General features: G+C 35.6%; 1 pseudogene; it reads right to left on the bottom strand.

The window, feature by feature from the left end:
- Positions 1-388: 388 nt before the first annotated feature.
- Positions 389-6,036, bottom strand: LOC141661350 (developmentally-regulated G-protein 1-like; annotated as a pseudogene).
- Positions 6,037-24,516: the final 18,480 nt, after the last annotated feature.

Here is a 24,516-nt window from a genome sequence, read left to right as displayed (position 1 = left end):
TATGAAATTGAAAGTAAACTAGCTATTATAAAGGCTTTACACATATCAAAACTAAACCACCGCTTAGCGGCTAAATTATATGCCCGTTAATTAGCTTCATAACTCCACTATCCCACTACTAAATAATTTTCTCTAATAATTAATCTATTACTAAATATCTAAAACATCTAATAATTAAATATAATTGACTAAACAATATTTGAAACATAAATCTAACACATTCTTTCTTTTTCCTTGCAAGTCTTTCTTGACAACAAATAAAAGTGCTTAAATATTTTCTTTATCAAACCAAATCATCTAATCAGCTGTAATGAACAATTGTATAGCTTGAATAACAGAAAGGAGTGGAGACAGAAATTGAATGGCAGCAGCTGCTTTAACAAGGAATATCAGAAAGAGCAAAGTGACATTATAGAGAATTTGAAAACAAAAAGAAGTGATTATTAAACTAAAGGTAAAAGAAATATTACTCTTTTGGCGATCCCAAGAAGATTTACTAATATCAAAATTTCATAACATGTTGTTTGCTACTGCCCATGCAAAACCAAAAGTATTGGACTCTCCAAATTTTATTGCAAAACAAGGATTCCATCTGCCTAACTTAGGGATGCCACTGAAGAAAGACAGTTAATACTCACTTGTATGTTCCATATCAAAATATATAATACTCGTCAAGTCATTGTATCCTTAGGATAATTTCATGTATTTTCTTCATAGCAATACTTAACAAGTACAAATTTCACGGCACCTTATAGTTAAACACCACTTTTGAAAAGTAATCATCTTCTGGTACTCGAGATAAATTGTACGGGATCACCAAATCATTAATCATTAATTTATAAACAACTAGGTTTTCAGGGGAACCTTTTTTACTCTGTCCGATATTCGAGCAGGGCCTGTAGTATGAGACTTGAAACGTCCTCTTCCTTCCCCTTATCTGTCCTGCACAAAATAAACCAGCAATAGCTATTTAAGTTGATAGTACTTCAATTTCTACCAGGCTTGGGAATAAGAAAACACAATACAAACAACAAAAATTGCCATCCTCCAACATGGTACAATATGTAACATCATGTACACAAAGAAAAAAGTACACATTATGTGTCTTTTAAATTAAGTAACCCAAATTAACCATCCTGGCATGCTTTCCATATATTCTATTTCTGACTTTAGGATGTTTCACTGAGTAGAAGTATGATCATGACAAAGAATCATTTTAATGCAAGTGTGAAGTTTCGTTTTTTTAGGATGCTTGACAGGATAGTGTTTATAAAATGGAATCCTCAGTAGGTACACTTCAGTTCTAATATATGTCCGTAAAATCTGTCTCCTTTAGTAGAAATTAAGACAACCAGTTTTTCAAGCTTCTTATGGGAAAAATTCTATTCAAAAGCAAAAAATCTCCAGTAGTTAGAGATATCACCAGTACTGTCTTTGAAATATGATATCTATCCTTAATTTTTTTAGAGTCAGTTTTTTTCATTATTGATACTATTCTCCTATTTTGTGCCTACTGGTTTTGATACATACTTTTGGACAAAGGCTTACCCTTTTTGATCTGATCTCTGGTTCCATTATTTTTTTTAAGGATACTTACAAATAAAAATTATGTACGTGGTTCAATAAAAACATATAAACAATGTTCTTACCTTATTCTTAACAACCTGAACTAAATCCTCATCCTCAAGTACATGAGAAAGGCCACAAGTCTGCGGACTGTGCTTGGCACTCCTGCCCCAAACTAACACATACTTGACCTGTTTTACCAGGTTTCTATGCAAGTGATTACAAAAGGCTTCCACAGTGCACCCACCTCTATCCTGAGATTTCAACAAGAGATACAAATATGACAAAAAGGTACAGCTGTAACAAATCCTTACCCTTAAAAACATGCTGAAAGTTTATAAGTAATATTTTATGGATATATATAAGAAAAGGAAATACAACATACAGAAGAGAGAACACAAGGATCTGTGTAATCAGGCTGTTGGCCCTGCAGTTTTGAATAAACTCTGACTAGGCCCATTTCATCCCACATTTTTGCAAGCAGTCTGTCCAAGTTCAGCTGTTAAGGCAACAAAGCTATAAAAAGTTCAGATTTCCGTAGTTAAACTCTTCAGCTCCTTTATAGGGGATTCTATATACTTCTTGTGAACAATTTATTCTCTCAAGAGTTTAAAGAGAATGGGGAAGGGAAGCGCGGACAAGTTGATATTAGTGCTGCATAAACTAACAGGGACCATAAACAATGAAGAACCTACCTTTAGGTTGCAGCTAATAACAATGGAATTAGGCTGACGGGCTAATTTGTCCACATCATCGATACCAACAACATCTATCTTGTTGTAAACGTATATACACTTCATGTATTTGCGGTTACCCTCAATCACATCTATAAGATCATCCACTGTCGCATCCTCTCGAAATAATATCTGCAAAATTAAGGTTAAAAGAATATCACCAAGGAGACTGACCATTTACCAGGCTACAATACTTGGTAATGAATTTTAAAGAAGCAGTTATAAGTTATACCAAGATGTGCAATTAGGGCACAACCAAAGGTATATGATTTAGCTAGATAAAAAACCATACATATCTAATGTAAGTATTAGGTTTCAGCTTAGATCCCTGCCTTTTAACTTTTAAGTTTAGGCTTCTGTAGCTAATTTTTTTAAAGTCTAAACATCAACTTGTAGAGTTTCCTATCGAGTTAACAGCATAGACCTACAAAGTTTTGCATGATAAATTCCTGAAATAATCTCTGGAAAAAAAATTGCTTAATTATAAAGTTTGTCCAGAGGTGCATTCTAAGCCATGATCTATTGAGTTGTAAAGCTCTTCTTCTCTTCACACACAAGTGGCATACTTCCATATTATCATGAATGACTGTACACGAGCATTCTGCTGTATATTTATTAGTTTAAACATAAAAATGTATTTGCATGAAATATAACGAGACCCACTTCTACATATATGATTCAAGTTTCAAATATATCCCTACAATGATTGTTGTCAATATTTCTACTGAATACCTCAGCATTATGAATTTTGTACTCATGAAGAATTTGGTAGCAAAGCTTCTCATCTACGTGAGTCAACTGTGCAGTGCTGTTGAAAGAAATACCACCAGTTTTTTTCTTTTTGAAGTAAATCTGCTAATTTAAAAAAAATTAACAAAACCAAACATCAGGAGAAGAGTCAACAAAACAAAGAATACATATATAGTTTTTTTTCCAAATTGATACATAATAATAATTACTATTTACACGTGCAAAAGCAACAGTTAAACATTAAAATACACATCCCCCCTTAAAACAGTAACTCTTCAAGGATATTTAAGCATTTGTTTTCAGGAAGATAACCTATACCTTGTCTAACCAGAGATTCATATTTAAAACTAAGATGATTGCTTTCATTTTACAAGACAGAAATAAACAAAATCTGATATGGTTTGCAAGAAATGCAGCATTAAAATTTTCAAATCAAATGCAGCATCAAAATTTTCAAATCAAATGCAGCATCAAAATTTTCTGGATTATAGCAGTTACTCTAATAAAGAAATGGAAAGTTTCTGACGCCCTAATTAAATGCAGATGCAAATTTTACTCTGTCTGATATGATGAAATGGTAAAAGAGAATGATATGATAGAAGAAGCTTATACATAATTCAGATTGCATGCCTACAATACGGGAGGCACTCTTGACAATAAGATAAGATCGTCATAAAAATTAGCAAACAAAAATTGACTTCAAGTATTATAATACCATTTAAATAAATTATTAGAGCACAACCTGAGGTGGTCTCTTGTTTAATCGCAATCCTACAGCTTCCAGTTCTCGTGTCAATATCTGCCAGTGCCCTTCACTCTGCATTTTTACATTCATTTCGTGCATAAAGATAGAAGATAAATACAGAGATTATAAAGAATAAACAAAGCTGCTATCACATTCAAAACACAAAAGTACTACATTTCATTTAGACGAAGCAAATCCAACTGATTTTATGTCAGAAAGTCTGAGGGCAGACAAACTGTTAAACCCTATCTTGAAAAAAGAAGCGGTGGCTTAAAAGTTAAGAGAGTCACCAGAAATACAAATAATATAATTAATCAGGACCACGTGTTTAGTACGCTTGAATTATTTCAGCTACATAAAAATTCGCCAGGGTAAGAGGTACACTTACTTTTGAAGCATTAAGAACCATCAGCACAATATCAGATGACTTGGACACAGCAATCACCTGATATTGCATATATATAATTAATTACAGTAATTTCTACAATACTTGAAAGTTATAAACTTGCAAGGAACTATGACCCAACAAAATTTATGCATCACGTACCTGCCTCCCACGCCCCTTGCCTTCAGAAGCACCTTCAATTATTCCAGGAAGATCAAGAAGTTGGATTTTGGTATCATTATAGTGGATAATTCCAGGAATGCAAGTTAAAGTTGTGAACTCATATGATGCAGCTTCCGAGTGTGTTCCCGTGAGCAACGTTAGGAGCGTAGACTTCCCCACACTGTATATGAACAGAAAATCAGGATGGTTGTGCGTGACAGTGAAAGTAATCATTAAATGCTACCGGTACATTATTCATATCAGCACACCCTCTATTATGAAACATCTCTCTGATATTTGAGATATCGCCTGCTTATGGGAGAATTGGACAATTGGACCAAATCTTTCCTTCTCTCTCAATTACTTATTTTTATTTAAAAAAAATACTCATAAATGGAACTACTACATAAGATTCCTCAAGCTTCATTTCTCTTCTCTTGTTCTGAATCTCAACTCGCGAATACACCATAAAAGAAAAGAAAATCAAAGAGCTAGAGTTGCTGCTAGGCATGGTGAGGGAGCAATTGAGAAACCCAACAAAACTTTAGAAAATTAATAATAAAAAATTAGCCATTTCAAGATCATAACTCTGACCAAACTGTAACATCAACATGATCTTGCAGAGCAGAGTTCACAAAGAGCTGCTTTATATGATATTTTTTTCATTCCCTAATCAAGTGAGTCGATAGTAATGCATATACTTGCAATCATACAAGACTTGATAGCAGATAGATAACAATTATGTATTTTCTTTTAATTGCCACTAGTCGTTTACTGGAGCTAATATAAATTTCTAAACTAGCAAAGAACAGTCCTCCAATTGGAGATTTAGTTGTGATAACATCAGGATCTGCTTATAAACCTAATAAATGTGTCCACTCTTATGCATAAATAAAAAAATTAAGAAAGTAGACATACGAACAGCATACCTTGGAAACCCAATGAGTGCTACACGTCCATGGCCAAATTTTGTGACTTCAAAACCCTCTCCTGCCCCACTAGTTCCCTGACTTGTTGCATAAGCATAATTACAATACAGCAGTGTGCAGATAATAATTCATACATACGTAAAACTTAAAATATACAATGTGGTTGCACTGAAACACGTAAAAGTTCATCAGAAGCATCAAAGTTTTTTCAGAAACTGTTATAATTAATGATGATGCAAGTAAAGTAAGAATTGACAAGAGGCAATACAAAGGCATACCTTAGGAGGTTCTAGCAATTGTGTCCTTAGCTTAGCTATCTTAGCCTTGAGCTGACCCAAATGATACTCTGTTTATAAATGAAGTTAAATTGAGTAGATGCTAATAAATGATAAATATCATGAAATTTTATAAAAATAATTGACAAGAAACAATTTGAAACGGGGATACGAGAAAGTGCAAATAAAAGAAAAATGTAGGGGCAAAGCAAACCTTAAGCACCCCGAACGGTTGGAGGCCTGGTAAAGCACTGAGGTGATAGGGAGAAAAACAGGACAAGACATTCAATAACTTAAAAGCTAGAAAAGGATTAACATATGATGAGCGAGGCATTTCAAAAATACACACAAGTACCAACAGCAACACGCATAATAGAAGTGCGGTTGTAAATTAAGGGAGGAATGGGAGGGATTACGAACCAGTAGCTTTGTTTTACTGAGTACGAGCCATCTCGGCTTCGATCTCTTTGATCTTCTCTACTATTCCCATTTTTTTTTACTTGTAACAAGCTGCTGCTGCTGCTAGAATTAAAATTACGTCAGATTTAATTTATTGAATCAAATTCATCAGGTAATTAATAAACATGCATAATAATAGTAATATGAGAGTGTGATGATGATCAGTGAAATAAACGTACACTGAGAGAGATAGAAAAAGAATGAGCGTGGGGAATTATTAAGATGAGGGGATAGAGGTGGAGTACTTTTGCCGATCGCCGCCGGAATCCGAGACTTAAGAAGCTGCTCAAGAAGCTTCTGTGCGTCACCCGATTTCTGCAGTCTTGTACAAGTGTCGCTGTGTGGAGTATTCTCTCCGCGATTATTACCCTATTTTCTTAACACATTTTCGGTTGTCATAAATACTAACTTTAATCTTAAATCCCTCACAAATTCTCGTTAATATTTAAATATTTTATTTATCATGTTACGTTGTAATTTTAAAGTTATTTATATAAATATAAAATAATAATAAATTTATAAAAAAGATAATAGGATAACTTATGGTCGTATTTTAATAGTACAACTATACTATATCTAGTAATTTAACAATTTAGTAGTTTAGCGAATATATAACACAATTTTTTTTAATAATAGGATAAGTTGTGATTGTAGTTCACTAGAATAAGTAGACAATATGTATAGTAGTTTATAATTTAGTAGTTTAGCGGATATATAACATTATTTATTTATTTTTTTAATAACCAAAATTAGGGGATAACCGTTGAACCAAATTATACCCCATTTCGGTTATTATAGTATAGTATAGATTAATTTTTAAATAAAATAATTGTTTGTTTTATTTTGTTGGGCTTTGACAGTTTTTACCAATTTTAGAAATATTAATAAAAATACATATCCTAAAAGCATGTGGTTATTTATCCCCGATGAGATACCCATTTTGAAAATAAAGAATTTTCTCAAAACTTATAGACAGGCATGACGAGGATGACACGTATAAATACTTGATTTATGAGAAATCTCAAGGTTACTTATACACGTCTAAAATTTGATTCCCTCCTACAAGAAAAAAAAAAAGAAGAAAGAAATACATTTTATAATCCCAATAAAGTTATAAATGATGGAATAAGATTTAGTCCTGGGATGATATTTGATTCAGCGGAAAAATTCAGAAAAGCTGTTAGGGATTATGGTAATATAGAGAGGAGAGGAGAGCAGTGATACTCAACTATAATGATCGGTTTAAGTGTGAAAGTGATGTGTGAGGAAAGATGTCCCTTTTATATATGGTACATGAGATTAAAAGATCCCGAGACCTTCTCGATAAATATCTTTGCACAAAATCATACAATAACAAGTTTCTTTCTGTGAAGTACTTAATTAAGATTTATTAAGATTTATGAAGAGATTATTAGGAAAAAAATCTTACATGAAAGATTAAAAATATGTAAGAAACTATTGGACAGGATCTGGAAATAGATGTCACAAGTATAAAAATAATTAAGGTCGGGAAACCTATTATTGATTGGGTTTTTGACGGTTTAAGGCAACATTATTTAAGTATAGGAGATTTTAGGCATCAAGTTCTTAACAACAACCTTCAAAACAAGGTGGATATCAAAACAACAAGGTTGAATGGCAGTGATCCTCACAAGTTTAAAAGTCTCTACATAGTTACCATGCTTTAAAATGGGATGGAAGAAAGGTTGTAGGCCGTTGTTTCGTAAAAACAATACATGAAAGACAACTATTATCTGCAGTTGGTAATGATGGGAATGATCAGATGTTTCTAGTGATTTATGCAGTGGTTGAATGAGAGAATGCAGATAATTAAAGGTGGTTTATTAACTTATTAAAAGATGATCTCAACATTGAAGATGGAAGCAGATGCGCTATAATTTTTGATCATCGAAAGGTTTATGACTGTATTTATTCACTGGATGTGCTTTTTTTTATTCAAATATGTCATGTGTTATCATAATTAATTTTACTAGTATTTATCAGGGTCTATTTTTTTTGGTGAAAAACTTATCTCCCAAATAGGGAACAAAGAACATATATCAGTTTCAACTATATACACATTTTAGGTCATATAAAAAAATGTAGGTGGGAAACACATTGCCATCGAGTACCCCATACTCGATCACAACCCCTTCAAATGATCAGACTTCCCTCCTCGACTTTTCATGATTTAATAATTCATAACTATCAAAAATACATATCAATCGGCCTTTTATTACTCTAACTAATGTGTAATTTCTGAATTTAGGATTTGGTTTTTAGATCATCAATCAGTATTTCTCTCTATAAAGAATTTGTTTTAGGAATTCATTAAAATTATTTACAGATTTAGTGATTAAACGATTGCATGTATAACTCCCTTTAAGGTTTTATTATCAAAACTTTGATATGCCCCTGCCACTTGGAAGATAACAGTCAAATTTAACGGTACTTGGTCAAAATAGTGTATTTTACAGAGCCGTTTGTGAACAAAATTCGGGATCGGCTCGTTTAAGTAAACTAGCTGTATAGCCCGTGTAATGTACGGACATGCTCTAAATTACATGAATGTATTATTTTAACTGCAGTTGTTGACTGTATATGTTCATGTTGTCTCCCGATGGATAGATGATATATTTTTTTGTCTATATAATGAGTAATTTTTGGGAAATGATGGCATCAGTGCAGGATATGTTCTTCGACATTTGACATTAAACCAAAATAAAATTTGTAATGGTATTCCTTATTGTCCACTAGTGATTCATATGGGTTGTTGCGGAAATGTTTGTGGATATTTGAACTACAGCAGAGTTTATGCACATATACTGTTATTTTACAATTGTTATTTGAATATAAGTCTTCTTGAATTTTTATTCTTGACCTTAATAAATCCCCCACCTCCCTCGTTCAGTAATAACAAATACACAGCCCTAGACATGTTAAGTGCCTAATGGTTGCATTTAATATAGAAACATTACGATAATTATTCTTTTTAATCGATACCATTAGTTCACGTTATGGCATGTAAGAACGCATCCAAACACCAATATAAACCAGCATAATCGTGTGTTTATTAAATACTATAAGCTAAAGCATATATACACACACACACACAAGGCTGCTCTCACTTCTTCTCCAGTAATATCAAGACTCGTACTAGCTTCAACCTCTACGATATGAGTGTGCTTCGAATCCAAAGTCATGTCCCTCCTCATGGCGACGTTAAATATTTTTTTCAAAAAGATGGACCCACCTTGCTTTAATGTCTTCACGTAATGAAACATGGTCACCCTCGTCCTTAATTTATTGTATTGAGCTAAGATCATGATGCCTCCTAATACGTGTTTTTGCAAGTTTTAAACCTTCATTCACTCCCTCTTTGGTATTGAGACATCGATACATACCCTTATACGCCTTAGCTTTCTCTTTTGCAACTACCATTTTTGCCCTTCTTTTGGTAACTTTAAACAGTTCTTTCTTTCTAACCATGTATGCTTCGTCGAAACATGACATTAACTCCATTAAATATTCTTCTTTGAATTGCACATGCACTTGTACTTCATCATTCCACCATTAAGACCCTCTAGGAGCATGCACTTTACCTGATGTCACACCCAACGCCCGTTTTACTACATTTCTAATAGAGTTTTCCATGAAAGACCATATTTGACCGACATCTCCCTTGTGCCTATAACAACTTTGAAGCAACTCTTTAAATTCTTCCACTTTCAACCCTTTCAAATTTTGCCGAAGTATATGTGGTGAAACAATCCTCATCTCATCTACCAACAGATCACGAATATAAATCTATAGCCCTTGCAATGCACGGGCATGCTCTATATTGCGTAAATTAAATTTTATTTTCCAACTGTAATTGTTAACGCTATATTTATGTTGTTATCTGATGGATAAATGATGTATTTATTTGTGTGCATGAGTTTGAGTATTTGTAGTGTGGTTGCAATATTGTTACGAGTATGTATTTTAACTGTAATTATTAACAATATTTTTATGTCATTTCCCGGTAGATTGAGGACGTATTTGTTTGTGTATATGAGTTATTTTTGGGATGTGGTGATATGTAGGTTGAACGTGTACGTGGAAATTTGACATTAAACTGAAACAATAGAGGTCGTAAGTGGTATTTCTTGTTATTTACTACTAATGGCGCTCCATGGGGGTTGTTGTAGAAATGTAGTGGTAGTTTTTGTTGTCCACTGCTAAGGTTGATCCATTGGGGTTGCTGTAAAATTATTTATGGTTGTTTGAGATATTGTTGAACATAGTAGTTTGTATGCTAATAATTTTATTTTTTATTTTTATTTGAATATTTATTCTTGACCTTAGTAACTTTTCACATTCCTCATTCAATATTAACAAATTCATAGTTCTGAACATGCTAGGTTCCTTTTAATTTCATTTGACACAAAAATATTATTAAGATTATATGCTTTAGTCGCTAGCATTCTTTCAAGTTATGATGTGTAAGCCCGCAGCTAAATACCAATATAAATCAACATGATCATATGTTTAATGAAGGCTACAAACAAAAAAAATTATATGTGTCTATGTGTTCATTTTCTACCATACATTTCAAAGAAATAATATTTGAGAAATAGAATGATATATAACTCACTCGGGACGATAGAGAAAAATAATAATAAGATATCTTGGAGGTCAATTACTTATACATAACACAGTGTTATGTTTTTACCCAGTTTGGTGCACAAGCATTCTCTAAATATGTATAAAATATGAATTTATTCATAATTATTTTATTTATTTGTATGTATGTTAGAAATGTGTCGTGTATTTTGCTATTTTAAAAATATGATTGAGAAGTCATACAACACTTACAAGCATGTATTGTACTTATATAGATGAAATTTCCTTAATCTTTTTCTGAATTTGAACTTATTTGTAGCATAAAAATATAATAGTTAAAGTATGACAATAATATATATAGTTTATCTAATTAGAGGCATAAATATTTTGATGCACATGTGTATGCTCGATATATAATTTTTTTCGGTTGACATCTAATTCATATGTTATTAATTACCAAATTAACAATATAAATAAGTGAATTGTAAATGAGTGAATTGTAAATGTTAATAATAAGAAATTTAAATTCCATTGAAATATCAAAAAGTACTTAATTTAAATTAGATTTATGTTTGATATGTTTCTCGCGTATAATTATTGGACGATATATTATCATGATTATTATTATTATTATTATTATTATTATTATTATTATTGACAAAATATATTTATATATGGACCTATTACTCAAATATAAATCTAAATTAAAATAAGTATTTTTTGATATTTCACAGAGATTTACAAATATATAAATATTAATCATGCGTTAATTGAGAGAATAATTGTGAAATAAATAGTATTAATTTATGCACAGACATAAAATATGTATAATTCGTTAATTTTTTGAGATTATTTTATGTGTTTGTATTATTAATGCGGTTATAATTATTTTATGTGTCAAAAGTGTGATTTATGAGTAAATATTTGTAGCCCGATCGAGTATTCTGTTAGATATTGAATGCGATACAGGGGTGAATGTGTTTCTTGGATTTTTAGCCTTTTTAAGATTGTTTGGATTGTAGGTGAACAAAGCAGTTAAGATATTATAGAGATATTGTGTTTACAGAAATAATCAATAAGCACAATATTTTCAAATCTCACTTAATTTGTATTAATTAAGTTGGTCTTGCTACAAATTCTGTGTTCTTAAGAAAATAAGAACTCGGCTTCTATCTTGAGAGAATACAAGAAAATCTAGATATGTTTGTTTCTTTTGAACTAAGGACCCGTGCATGCTTTATAGACTAGCAGTATGGGTTTACAAGACTCGCACTAAAATGTACTAAACTACTCTCTAAAGCAACCTTCTTCTATTTCTATTTCAAGCTTGGAAAATCTATGCAGAATCTTGCAGGTCTGTGGCCACCCTATGTCTAGTTAATCTTGGCCCTTGATCTTTTATTCTTTCAGCTACTTTGTAAACTTTTCAATCTAGTGAATAGATCATTTGTTGACTGATAATCTTGAATCTTGAACTCGCCTACATTCTGAATTTTAGAAGTATGTCGCGATCTCCAGTTTGTTCTGTAGAGAAGTGACATCTCGATAAGTATAATGACTTATCGAGATTTCTGAGTTCTCTATAGGTATACTTGACTTGTCGAGATCTCTAAATCCTTGCATGTGAAATGACTTGTCGATATTTCTGAGATCTTTACATGTAAAAATGACATGTCGATATTTCTGAGATCTCTATATACACAATTTGACTTATCGATGTCTTTGATATTTCTATATGAGAAATTGAATTATCGATATCTCCAATTTTCACATCTTCATTTAATTTTTCGATATCTCTGATTTCTCTACATGCAGAAATGACTTGTCGATATCTCCAGTTCTCTACATCTTCATTTGACTTGTCTATATCTCTGAGAATTCTTTATAAGCCATTTTGGACTTCTCTACCAGTTATTCTGGACTTCTCGAATGACTTCTCGATATAACTTGATCTGTGACTTGTCGATATCTTGACTTAGAATATATTTCATAAAATAACTTTATTCAACTCCAAGCTTCTACATATTTTCTCTGAGGCACGATAATGGCTTGATCTTCTTCCAGAGTTTATTCCTTAACTTGAATCTGTTCACAGAAAAATCCCCCAGTCTAATCTTCTAACCATTTTTACAGACTCAAGAAATACAATACAGAATACAGATTTAGATTATCATACAACTTAATCTTAAGGTTGTCAATGTGACTTAGTCTTATTATTGTACAGACATATCTTGCACAATAATATCCCCCAATTTGTGAGAAGATTGCTAATCGCAAATTCATGCCTGATAACAAGACTAACCCCAAGATAAAACCAAATACATAAAAATTGACATATTGATAAATATAAACTTTTATACATTGAGTAATTACATCAGTTCAAACATTACAGACATTAGGTGAATTTTTTATAGCCTAGTTTTTTCCTAAGGAGGTCCTTGAGATTTACTAGCACTTTGAGTTCTTCAATTATTTTTGTCCTTCTTAAGGCTTCCACCAGCTTGAGCCATTCATCCAATGAGTAATTGTTGAGGTAACCAAACCTGAACCTTGAAAATCTGCCAACTTGAATGTTTAAAAAATGTCCATCTTTTGTGATTCTACTTAGCCCCCTTGCCTTGAGTTCATTTGACCTTTGTTCAAACATTTCCATCTCCTTGGCATACTGCCTTCCCTTTCCTCCCTTCCAGCCTTTATTCTTGCATGCCTCTCATTTCTTTCTCTCAGTCTCTCTGCTAGCACAGCCTTCCATATTTTAGTACTTGAATCCCTTACATTTATTAAACTAATCACCCTCATCAATTCTACAATAGAAGTGTTTTCAATAACATCTCCGTTCATCAAGATAAATGAGCCATCCTTGAAATAGATTCTGACTTTACTCAAAGAGACAACCCAAAATCTGACTATCTCTCCAGCTTGTTGTTGAAGATACTCTTCATCTGTTATGCTCCTTGAGATTGGTAGAAAATCTTCTTGATTAAAACAATTCCAGATAACTCCATTTTCTGCTGTGATTTTTCTTGATTTTTTTCCTATAGTTTTGAAATGAGTTTTGGTTGGTGGTTTGAATGAAGGAGGTTTTGATATTTTCTTTAGTATGACTTGGTTGGCTTTGATAGGTACCTTGAGCAAAGAGTTTGCAGTTTGCTTAAATAAGAATTTAGGCTTTTGAGGTTCGATTGGTTGAGAGTTTGTTTGGCTTGGTTTGGAGGTTTGAGTAGGTTGGATTTGTGAGACTTTTGTTTCCTGGACATTTTGTTTCTTTGTCTCCCCTTCTCCATCCTTCTTCTTCTTCTTTCCATCATCCTTCCTCTCTTCCTTTCCCTTTCTCTTCACATACACCTTGCTACCAGTTGCCTTAGAATATTGACTTTGATTTGAGCCAGAAAATTTATGCTCATCCTTCTTCTGGTCATCATCATCCAAATCATCTTTAGTGTTAATTTGAGCTCTAGGAAATAGGTCATCTGCATTTCTCAAATATCTTCCCAATATCCTGATCATTTCTTCATCCTCTTCAGTGTTGATCTTCTTAATCTTCAAGTCAGTCTCTAGAGTCATTATCAGCCTCAAGTTCCCCATAACACAGTGCTTTGGAACCCTGAAGTGTTTGTACTTTTTGGTTGATAAACAGATGGAGGTCACTCCCTTGCTAGGTTAGAGATATGCTTCTACAAAAGCAGCTACTTGAGCATTCTTGAGTTCATTTAGCAAGAGAGTGTCCTCTGGAATCACCCTGTTAACCTTATTGATTAGGATATCCAGCTCAGATGCTCTTCTAGATATGAGATAATTGAGAGATGCCTACATACATCTATCCATACCTGAGTCATTTATGTTTGCAACAATCACTTGAGCATTCTTGAGTTCATTTAGCAAGAGAGTGTCCTCTGGAATCACCCTGTTAACCTTATTGATTAGGATATCCAGCTCAGATGCTCTTCTAGATATGAGATAATTGAGAGAGACCTACATACATCTATCCATACCTGAGTCATTTATGTTTGCAACAATCCTCCTCTCTTGAAAGTTCTCTCTTGTCACCATTATCACCCTCAAAAAATTGATATTTCTATCCAAAGCCTTTTTGTAGGTGAATAAGTTATTGGTTAGAGAAACTTTAAGAGCCCTGAGTAATTCATCAACTTTTTTGTCCAAACAGGGTCCCTCAGCTGCTTTCGTTAGGCTTTCTTTCCCAACATTATCTTGATTTGTTTGAATTGTGGCTTGGTTGGATGATTTTAGCAGTCTAGCTTCTATCTCCCCCTAGTCTTGGTAGCAGGCAAGATTAGAGGAATAGGAATTTCAGGTCTAATTGCTTCTGGCAATGCTGGAAGAGGAATGTTTAAAGCTCCCATAATAGCTCCCAAAGAAACAGAATTTTGGATTTAAAGGTGTATGTGGAAGTCTACTAGGGACTTTATATCTTGTTGTTGACTGTGCACTAAAGATGTTAATTGAGAGACTTGAGTTGACAGGGACTCATTTGAAGGCTGTAGAGATGAGATTTGAGCTTGCAGGTTTTGGATTTGTAGGTTTGCTGATGTAGACAGGGGTTGTTGAGAGCTTGATGCTGCCAAAGGACCAACAGAATTATGCACATCATTCTTGACCTCCTCTATGACCAAGGCTGAAGGTTCAAACCTAGCTTTGTAAAGTTGATTCAGCTTGACCTTTGAGTCATTATTCTGTGTAATTTGATTCTGGATCACTTCATGCCTTGAAATATTCCCTTAGCTTAGACACATTTTCTTCTACATGAGTGAGGGAGAGGGCTTGAAGCCCGTCAGAGAATATGTTGAACTTGGTCTTGATGTCTTGAAATATTAGCATCAGCTCATCAATTCTGTCATTCACCAATTTCTTTACTTCAGCTTGATACTTGACCAGAGTGATTTCCATAGCTCTTTCAATGTGATGAAAGGCCTTTAATTATGCTTTGTACACCTCTATCACAGCATCATACACTTTTTAGGGAGTGGGGACCTTAGCATTGCTACCCAAGATGGTCACATATTCTTCTCTAAACTTTGGTAAGGCTTTCTTCATAGTGGTAGTAAAATTCTTTGAGAGCCATGCATCCACATTACCATCTGCTTCATCTGCATTCTTCTCATGTTGCTCTTCAACATCCTTCTTGTAGGAAAGTAGTATGGCTTGATAGTCTTGGTTTGACAAATCTGTAGTGAGGAGTTATTGAGTGATATTGACTAGGCCTGCAAGCTGTTCAACTAAAAGGTCATTAACAGTTGTTGGTTGGGCTTGAGCATCTTGCAACCATTGAAATTTGAGGTGAGAAAGTTGGGGTGTACTGTTTGAAGTAGAGGGCATGTCTTTTTGGTTTGAGGTGCAGGGGTTAAAGGTGGTAGGTAACCCTGTGACAGGAGTCACAGTTGGACTCAAAACTGTTGATGTGGTTGTAATAGTTTGTTGTTCACCACTAGTGGGAAATTCCATTAAAATTTGAGGGGAGTTGACTAGGTTACTATCATGTACCATAGCCTCAAACCCTTGTTCTTCTTGCAAAGAACTGGCACTTGAATGTGTTACACTAGCCTCCCCAATAGCTGGATCATTGGCAATTTTACTCCCAGCTTCAATTGACAAAGCAATTTCAGCTAGGATTTTGAGGGGAATTGTCCCTACTTGAGGAACCTCCAACTGAATTGGAGAGGATTTGGATAGCTCTCCCTCAGGAGTACTACCCTCAAACCTGTCAATCTGTGGAGATTGTTTGGCACATGAAGGTGCTAAAGTAACATTCACAGGGTCTTCAGTGAAAACTGATGAAACCCCTGTGGTTTTGATAGTGTCATCAAGGTCTACCCCAGATTATAGCCTTTCACCATCTCAATGTGGTTCCTGGGTGGTGATCACAGTTTCTTGAACTGTGTCACTTGATTTTGGCAACACTTGAGAAAATGATTCAAGTGTTTCATTATATGAAGAAGAAATTTGAGATATGAGAGTTGTGATGTTAGCATTGAGTGTTGGCAGCTCTCCTTGAATGAATGAGGGAGTTTTAATTAATGTGCTCTTAGTGTTAGTGCCAACCATATTTCTTCTTTCACCAACTTGAGAGTGCTCAAGTTGGGGTGCAGACTCTGTACAGATTGTACTAGGGAGAGTGCTTTGTTCAATAGAGACACCTTGTTGAGAAGGTGCCCCTAGAATCTGTTTATTTCCCTCTTTTACAACTACATCCTTTTGGAAGGATACAGAGGTAGATTCATGAGTGGTCAACTCAATTTTCTTTGTCTTCTTTGGCTTCTTGACCAGGTGAGATTCTAGTTGTGTTTGATCCTCGCCACTCTCATTTATGACATTTAAAGGTGACTGCTTTCTCTTCTTTTTACTCACTTCGACCTGTTCAGAGGATGAAGTGATTGGTTTCCTAGCTTCTAATGGTAATGAAGAAATGATCTCAGTTGTGGAAGGCCTTTTCATTTTCTTGTGTTTGTACTTCCATAGGTACAGGAGTCATAACTGTATTAGACACTGCACTTGACCTCATGTCAGGCATGGGGTAGGGGTAGACGTTAGTCACTAAACACGCGCTAATAATACACGCAAGTATACGCGTTCGCAAGTAATATAGAATCTTTTCTAGTTTATTCCCACAGAGACTGGCTTGGTTAACTAATTAATTTATGCACTTAAGCAACAATGTATGGTTATTATTCAATGCTAAGATGATAACAAATTGAGGTTGTTTATAACTAAAAATTAATCTAACAATTATAACTAAGGGAATAAAATTGATTGAATTAATTTATATGACAAACATGGGATTATAACTTCATTAAATACTTCATTTAATAGCCTTCTTGTTCTTAACCTTAGCATGTAATGGTGATGACACTAATTAGATAACACGAAACTGATAACCGCCAACTTTCATTGCACGAGTACAATACTATCAGACATCCACAAAAGAGATAGAAGCTGAATAGACACCAATTATATTGAGACCCTATATGTCTATAGAATTTGACAACATAACGGTTTAAGCACAAGTTATCTATCTTGATTACACAGGGCAAGTAAGATGGTTAAAATTACCTATGAACCATTCATAATAAATACATGAACCTATAACGATGGGTTCCGATGAAAGCATGGTATAACAAACGTAGTCTTTATAAGGAATAAACAAAACCAAGTTAACACAAGAGTATAGATTCAACAAAACAAGAAACGAGCATCCAAGATTACAACTTAAAACAAAGATTCACAAGAATAAACTAGATCATCTTTGCCTTTGTTGAATTATACTATAGGTCTCTTGTCGTCTTCTCCTTGCGCTCTAATATGTCTCGGACTTGATATATTTTGAAAAATGACCTAAAGTTGTTTTTATAGCAGCCCCATGCAATCTAGAATTCTTTCAATTCGAATTAGAATAGAATCAGAATTCTGCAAAAACGACCCGATGCGGGTGCGCACTATCACAGTGCGGGCGCGCTGCCTTTCTGACACCATGGCGCGGGCGCGCGCTTGACCAGCGCGGGCGCGCCGTACTTCTGGAAAAACTTCAGATTTTCTTCTTTTCCTTGCTGCTTCGAGCCGGCTTCCCACGAACTTTTATTCCAACACCACCTTGACACCAAATTAGCACCAAAATAATGCTAATTCACCTGATTACCTTAATAATACCTAAAATGTAAAAACACTAGAAAATACGGTAAAACACTTAACAACTTGAGTACAAACGCATCAATTTAAAGCTTATTAGAGCATTATAAAGTGTCATAAATACCACTCAACATACCCCCGAACTTGAATCAATGCTTGTCCTCAAGCATAAACAGACTCAAAGAACAAGAAACAAAAATGCATGAATGCAACTAATATGAATTCAATGATCCCAATAGAATAACTAAACCAATCAACGAGCAACATCTCAATAAATGCAGTTACTCACAAATAGATCAATCAAATCATACAAATCAACTTACAAACTAGAGATGTGCGTGTGTGCAAATGCTAACAGACATACTACTGCAACTAGATCAATAATCATGACTCACTGCTCAATAAGGCAATCACAAGGTTATAAGTAAAATAAAAAGCTAGACTCAAAATAACTTATAACACTTCAATTCTTATATTAGAGTTTTATACGGGTTCATGCTTTTATTCAAACAAAATAAAACACATATGTTTAATTGATCGTGCAATAAGTGAGGTCCACAAAAGACTTATACAATAGTACCCATATAGCGAACGTTAGGTTAGTGGATCCCAGACTATAAAATCCTTACGTCACTAGGCACAAAGTCCCCTAAGAACTTAATAACTCGAGTACTAAAGAGCCCACTCATGATCAATTATACATAACACTCATTCTTCTTTTTTCTTTTTTTTCAATTTTTTTTCTTTTTTTATTTTTTTTCAAATTTCTGAATGAGTGCGTTTCGCTCCATGTCGCTCAACCCTAGACTACTCATATAAATATGAGTCGGCTACTAGCCATTTGACACCTAGCCACAACAACTAGCAATGAAATCCAATTTTTCTCCAATTTCTAAAATCCATGTTATTTTATTATTAAGAGAATATCCTAAATTTTAAATATAAACAAGCGATTAAATCTCGACAAACAAACAAACCATGATCATGATCTAGCACTCTAGCAACCTATAAGACTTAGTGAATTACAATTGTCTCTAGCATGCAAATCAACTCTATAAGACTTAACATCACTAAATACGATATCACTACACTAGCATCAATATCACAAGTCAACTGGAAAATCATCTAAGGGATCATGCTATAATGCAAATGCATGAACTATATGAGCAAACTAACATAAAAACTACCAAAAAAAACTACATGACAAAATATGAAACTATATGAACTAAACTATCATGAATATGCAACTACATGCGACTTACACAAAACATATTCCTTCAACTACTACCCCCAAACTTAAGATATTCACTATCCTCAGTGAAGGTAATAGTTAGGAATTCAGGAATACCTAATCGGAATCAGGCTCCTCACCCTCAATGGGTGGAGTGTCAAGTGTGTCCGGAGGTGGATACACGGAATCCTCACCAAAAACTGGCCACTGGATGTCAACACCGTTGGCTCTAAAAGCTGTTCCCAATGCCTGGGTGAGATCTCGTGCGAACCTGTTGTGGATGTCATGAATCACATCCATCCTCCTAGCCAGACGCCTGTACTGTGTCATGCTCATGCCAGCTCCCATATCAGCTCCTTCCTCCTCCTCATGCGCCTGCTGTGATGGCTCTGCCTCATCTCCTAGCTGAGATCTCCATGCAGTCCTGCTCGCCTAAGTGGCCCCAGTAGCTGGCCTCCCACCAGGTAGGTGGTCAAAAGAATAACCAAGCCCCTTCAGATCGGGCTTGCCTCCATCCCAATCTTGCATCGTAGTCAAAGTAGTGTTGTCAATAGGAGCACTCGAAATCTGCAACTGCTCATGTGCGGGCCAATAAACACCAACTGCCACGCACAGCTTCGTCATAACGAATGCATACGGAACAGATCCCGTGGTACTCCCCCTCAAGAACTTCAAGATACCCTGATAATGATCGGCTTCGAGAGAAGCCTCGTATACTCCTCTTCAGCCATGGAAGTAGATAATTTCGGCCTTACATCACCCACACTTGAAGAATCGGTGGTGCTGCTGCTTATTTGTGTTCTTTGTCTCTTGGGTGCCATTGGAATTGAGTAGAGAAAATAAGAGTTGTGTTTGAGAGAGAATTTGTGTTTGAGAATTTATGAAATGGTGAAGAAGTTTGTGTATAAGATGTATGTATATATAGGTGGTGAAAAGAGAATTATATATGGAATAGAAGTGGGATTTGATAATGGGAATAATGGGAGTAATGGGTTTGATTTGGAGTAATGGCATTTTAAGGGGAAATATCGGAAATTTTGCTACAAAATCAATTCCCAACCGAATTTTACTCTCCCACATCCCAAATTTCCCTCTCCTTTATTTTTTTTTTCTGATTCGGGACCACAGCACGGACGCGCGCTAGGACAGCGCGGGCGCGCGCTACTTATGCCAAACCGGCGCGGCCGTGCGCTCAAACAGCGCGGGCGTGCCATGCTTTTGTGTTTTCAGGGCGGCCGCGCGCTAGGCTTCTATAGTCAGTCCTGAATTTTTTTTATTTTTCTGATTTTTTTTGTATTTTTCTCCTTTCTTCTTGCTTACTCTACCTACTATTGTCAACAAACTTGGGTTGCCTCACAAGAAGCGCTTTTTTTACGTCGCTAGATCGAAATAGAACCTTGAGCTCAAATGGACAATAGAACGGCACTAACCACCTCGCGGTTTGCCGTGTCACCATAGTAATGCTTCAGCCTCAGACCATTCACCTTGAATACTTGGTCCGAATCATTCTCAAAAATTTCCACCGCTCCATGTGGAAATAAAGTTTTGACAATAAACGGCCCTGACCATCTTGACTTCAACTTTCCAGGAAAAGGACGGAGATGAGAGTTGAACAAAAGAACTTGTTACCCTGGTACAAATGATTTGAGCACTAGACCCCGATTGTGCCACCTCTTGACTTTCTCCTTATATATTTTGTTGTTCTCATAAGCTTGAAGTCGAAACTCGTCGAGCTCATTCAATTGAAGCATCCTCTTCTTTCTAGATGCATCCAAATCCAGATTCAATTTCTTCAAAGCCCAATACGCTTTATGCTCCAGCTCCACCGGTAAATGACACCCCTTACCATAAACCAACTGATACGGTGACATCCCTAGCGGTGTCTTGTATGCTGTTCGATATGCCCAAACAGCTTCATCAAGCTTCAAAGACCAATCCTTCCTCGATGGACACATAACTTTCTCTAAAATGCGCTTGATCTCCCTATTAGATACCTCGGCTTGACCATTCGTCTGAGGATGATAAGCCGTAGCAATGCGATGATTCATATTATACTTTTGCATCATAGTAGTGAACTTGTGGTTGCAAAAATACGACCCCTCATCACTGATTATGACTCTTGGAGTTCCAAATCTTGTGAATATCTGCTTGTGAAGAAAATTAAGCACCACTTTCGCATCGTCCGTTGGCAACGCCTTAACTTCAACCCATTTCGACACATAATCAACTGCCAACAAGATATACTGATTGTTACAGGATGAGATAAATGGCCCCATGAAGTCAATTTTCCAAACATCGAAGACCTCAACCTCGAGAAGCATATTAAGACGCATTTCATCCCTCTTAGACATATTACCCACACGTTGACATCGATCACATTTTAAAACGAACTGATGAGCATCTTTAAACAAGGTTGGCCAAAAGAAACCTGCTTACAAAATACGAGCTGTTGTCTTTTCTCCACCATAATATCCTCCATAAGCCATTGAGTTACAATCTCTCAAGATCCCCCCCCCGTTTTTCTGTAAGAAATACATCTCCTGATGATTTGGTCAGCTCCTTGTCGAAAAAGAAATGGCTCATCCCACATATACCACTTCACCTCATGTAGAAACTTCTTCCTTTGAGCATAAGATAAGTCGGGAGGCATGATATTACTCACAAGGTAGTTCACAATTTCTGCAAACCACGGTTCTTCTTCTTACACTCTTAATAGTTGCTCATCTTGAAAAGACTCATTTATCAATGTCTTATACAATGAAGTAGCATTAGGGTTCTCTAAATACGAGAGATGATCAGCGACTTGATTTTCAGTCCCCTTTCTGTCCTTGATCTCTAGTTCAAATTCTTGAAGCAAAAGAACCCATCTAATCAATCTAGGCTTCGAGTCTTTCTTTGAGACGAGATAAAGAATTGCAGAGTGATCAGTGAAAACTGTCACCTTAGTCCCAAGTAGATAAGATTGAAATTTCTCAAAACCATAGATAATAGCCAAAAGTTCTTTCTCCGTAGTAGTGTAATTTATGAATTGAGCACCATTTAGAGTCTTGCTAGCATAGTAGACCACATGAAATATGTTGTTTTTCCTCTACCCAAGAACTGCTCCAACTGCATAGTCACTTGCATCACACATCATCTCAAAAGGTTCATTCCAATCAGGTACAGTTATGACAGGTGCCGTGATTAAACTCTTCTTCAATGTTTCAAAAGCTACAAGGCACTCATCATCAAACTTGAAAGGGACATCTTTCTCTAGCAAACTGCATAACGGCTTCGAAATCTTAGAGACGTATCTGATGAAATGCCTATAGAAACCCGCATGACCGAGAAAACTGCGAATTCCCTTAACAGAAATAGGAGGAGGAAGATTTTCAATGACCCCCACCTTGGATTTGTCCACCTCAAGACCCTTTCTAGAAACCTCGTGCCCAAGAATAATGCCCTGTCACACCATAAAGTGACATTTCTCCCAATTGAGTACCAGATTGGTCTCAACACACCTCTTGAGAACGTGTCCAAGATTTTGCAATCATTAATCAAAAGAATCGCCGAATATAGAGAAGTCGTCCATGAACACCTCCATATTCTGGCCAATCATATCAGAAAAATGGTCTTCATACATCTCTGAAATGTGGCTGGTGCACCACACAGACCAAATGAAACTTGTCTGAAGGCGAAAGTACCAAATGGACAAGTGAAGGTAGTCTTCTCCTGATCTTTTGGAGAGATACAAATCTTATTGTAACCCGAATAGCCATCAAAAAGACAGTAGTACTCATGCCCAGCCAATCTGTCAAGCATCTGGTCAATGAAGGGCAAAGGAAAATGATCCTTCCTAGTGGCCTTGTTCAGCTTTCTATAGTCCATGCAAACTCTCCACCCCGTTACTTTTCTTGTAGGAATAAGCTCATTCTTCTCATTTGCTACCACAGTAATTCCACCTTTCTTTGGCACACATTGAACCGGGCTTACCCATAAACTGTCAGAAATAGGATAGATGATCCATGCATGTAGCCACTTAAGAATTTCTTTCTTCACTATTTCCTTCATAATCGGATTAAGTCTTCTTTGTTGCTCGACCGTAGGCTTGCTACCTTCCTCTAGCAGAATTTTATGCATGCAATAAGAAGGGATGATTCCCTTGATATCTGCTATTAGTCCAACCAATTGCCGATTTGAACTCTCTTAGAAGCCTCAGGAGCTTTTCCTCGTCACTACCTGAAAGGTCAGATGAATAATAACAGGAAAAGTAGATGCATCACCTAAAAATGCATACCCCAAATGCTCCGGTAGAGGCTTAAGCTCAAGAGTGAGAGCTTCCTCAATAGATGGCTTGAAGCGTTTAGGAGCTTTGTTCAATTCCTCCATTCCAAGAGATTCATAAGGCATATCAATCTTCCTCTTCCAGGGAGAAGCATTCAATATTGTAATTGTTCTTCACCCTCATCATCTTCACTATCTGAATTTCTCAATAAGGCTTTTTCTAAGGCATCAGACCTTAGCAATTGATCAAGTTCTGAAGTAACCACAGAATCAACCAACTCCACCTTTAAGCACTCCTCATTTTCCATAGGAAATTTCATAGCATTGAACACATTAAAAGTTACATCCTGATCTAGCACGCGCATTGTGAGCTCACCCTTCTGCACATCTATCAAGGTTCGGTCAGTCGCCAAGAAAGGTCTTCCCAAGATTATGGGAATCTTCTTATCCTCCTTGAAATCAAGAATGACGAAATCAGCAGAGAAGATGAGTTTATCAACCTTGACCAAGACATCCTCCACAATACCTCACGGATATGTAACAGAACGGTCGACCAACTGCAAGGTCATATAAGTCGGTTTTGGATCAGGTAAGTCCAACTGCTTGATGATTGACAAAGGCATCAGATTGATGCTAGCTCCCAAGTCACATAAGCATCTGTCAAAAGACACTTTTCCAATAGTACATGGAATAGTGAAGCTTCCTGGATCTTTAAGCTTCAGAGGCAACTTCTGTTGTAGTACAGTACTGCATTCCTCCGTGAAAGCGATAATC

Source organism: Apium graveolens, chromosome 5 (assembly GCF_009905375.1).
Source record: "Apium graveolens cultivar Ventura chromosome 5, ASM990537v1, whole genome shotgun sequence".
In the NCBI taxonomy this organism is placed as follows: Eukaryota; Viridiplantae; Streptophyta; class Magnoliopsida; order Apiales; family Apiaceae; genus Apium; species Apium graveolens.
The sequence above is the reverse complement of the archived record's forward strand: the minus strand, read 5'-3'. Positions and strand labels throughout refer to the sequence as shown.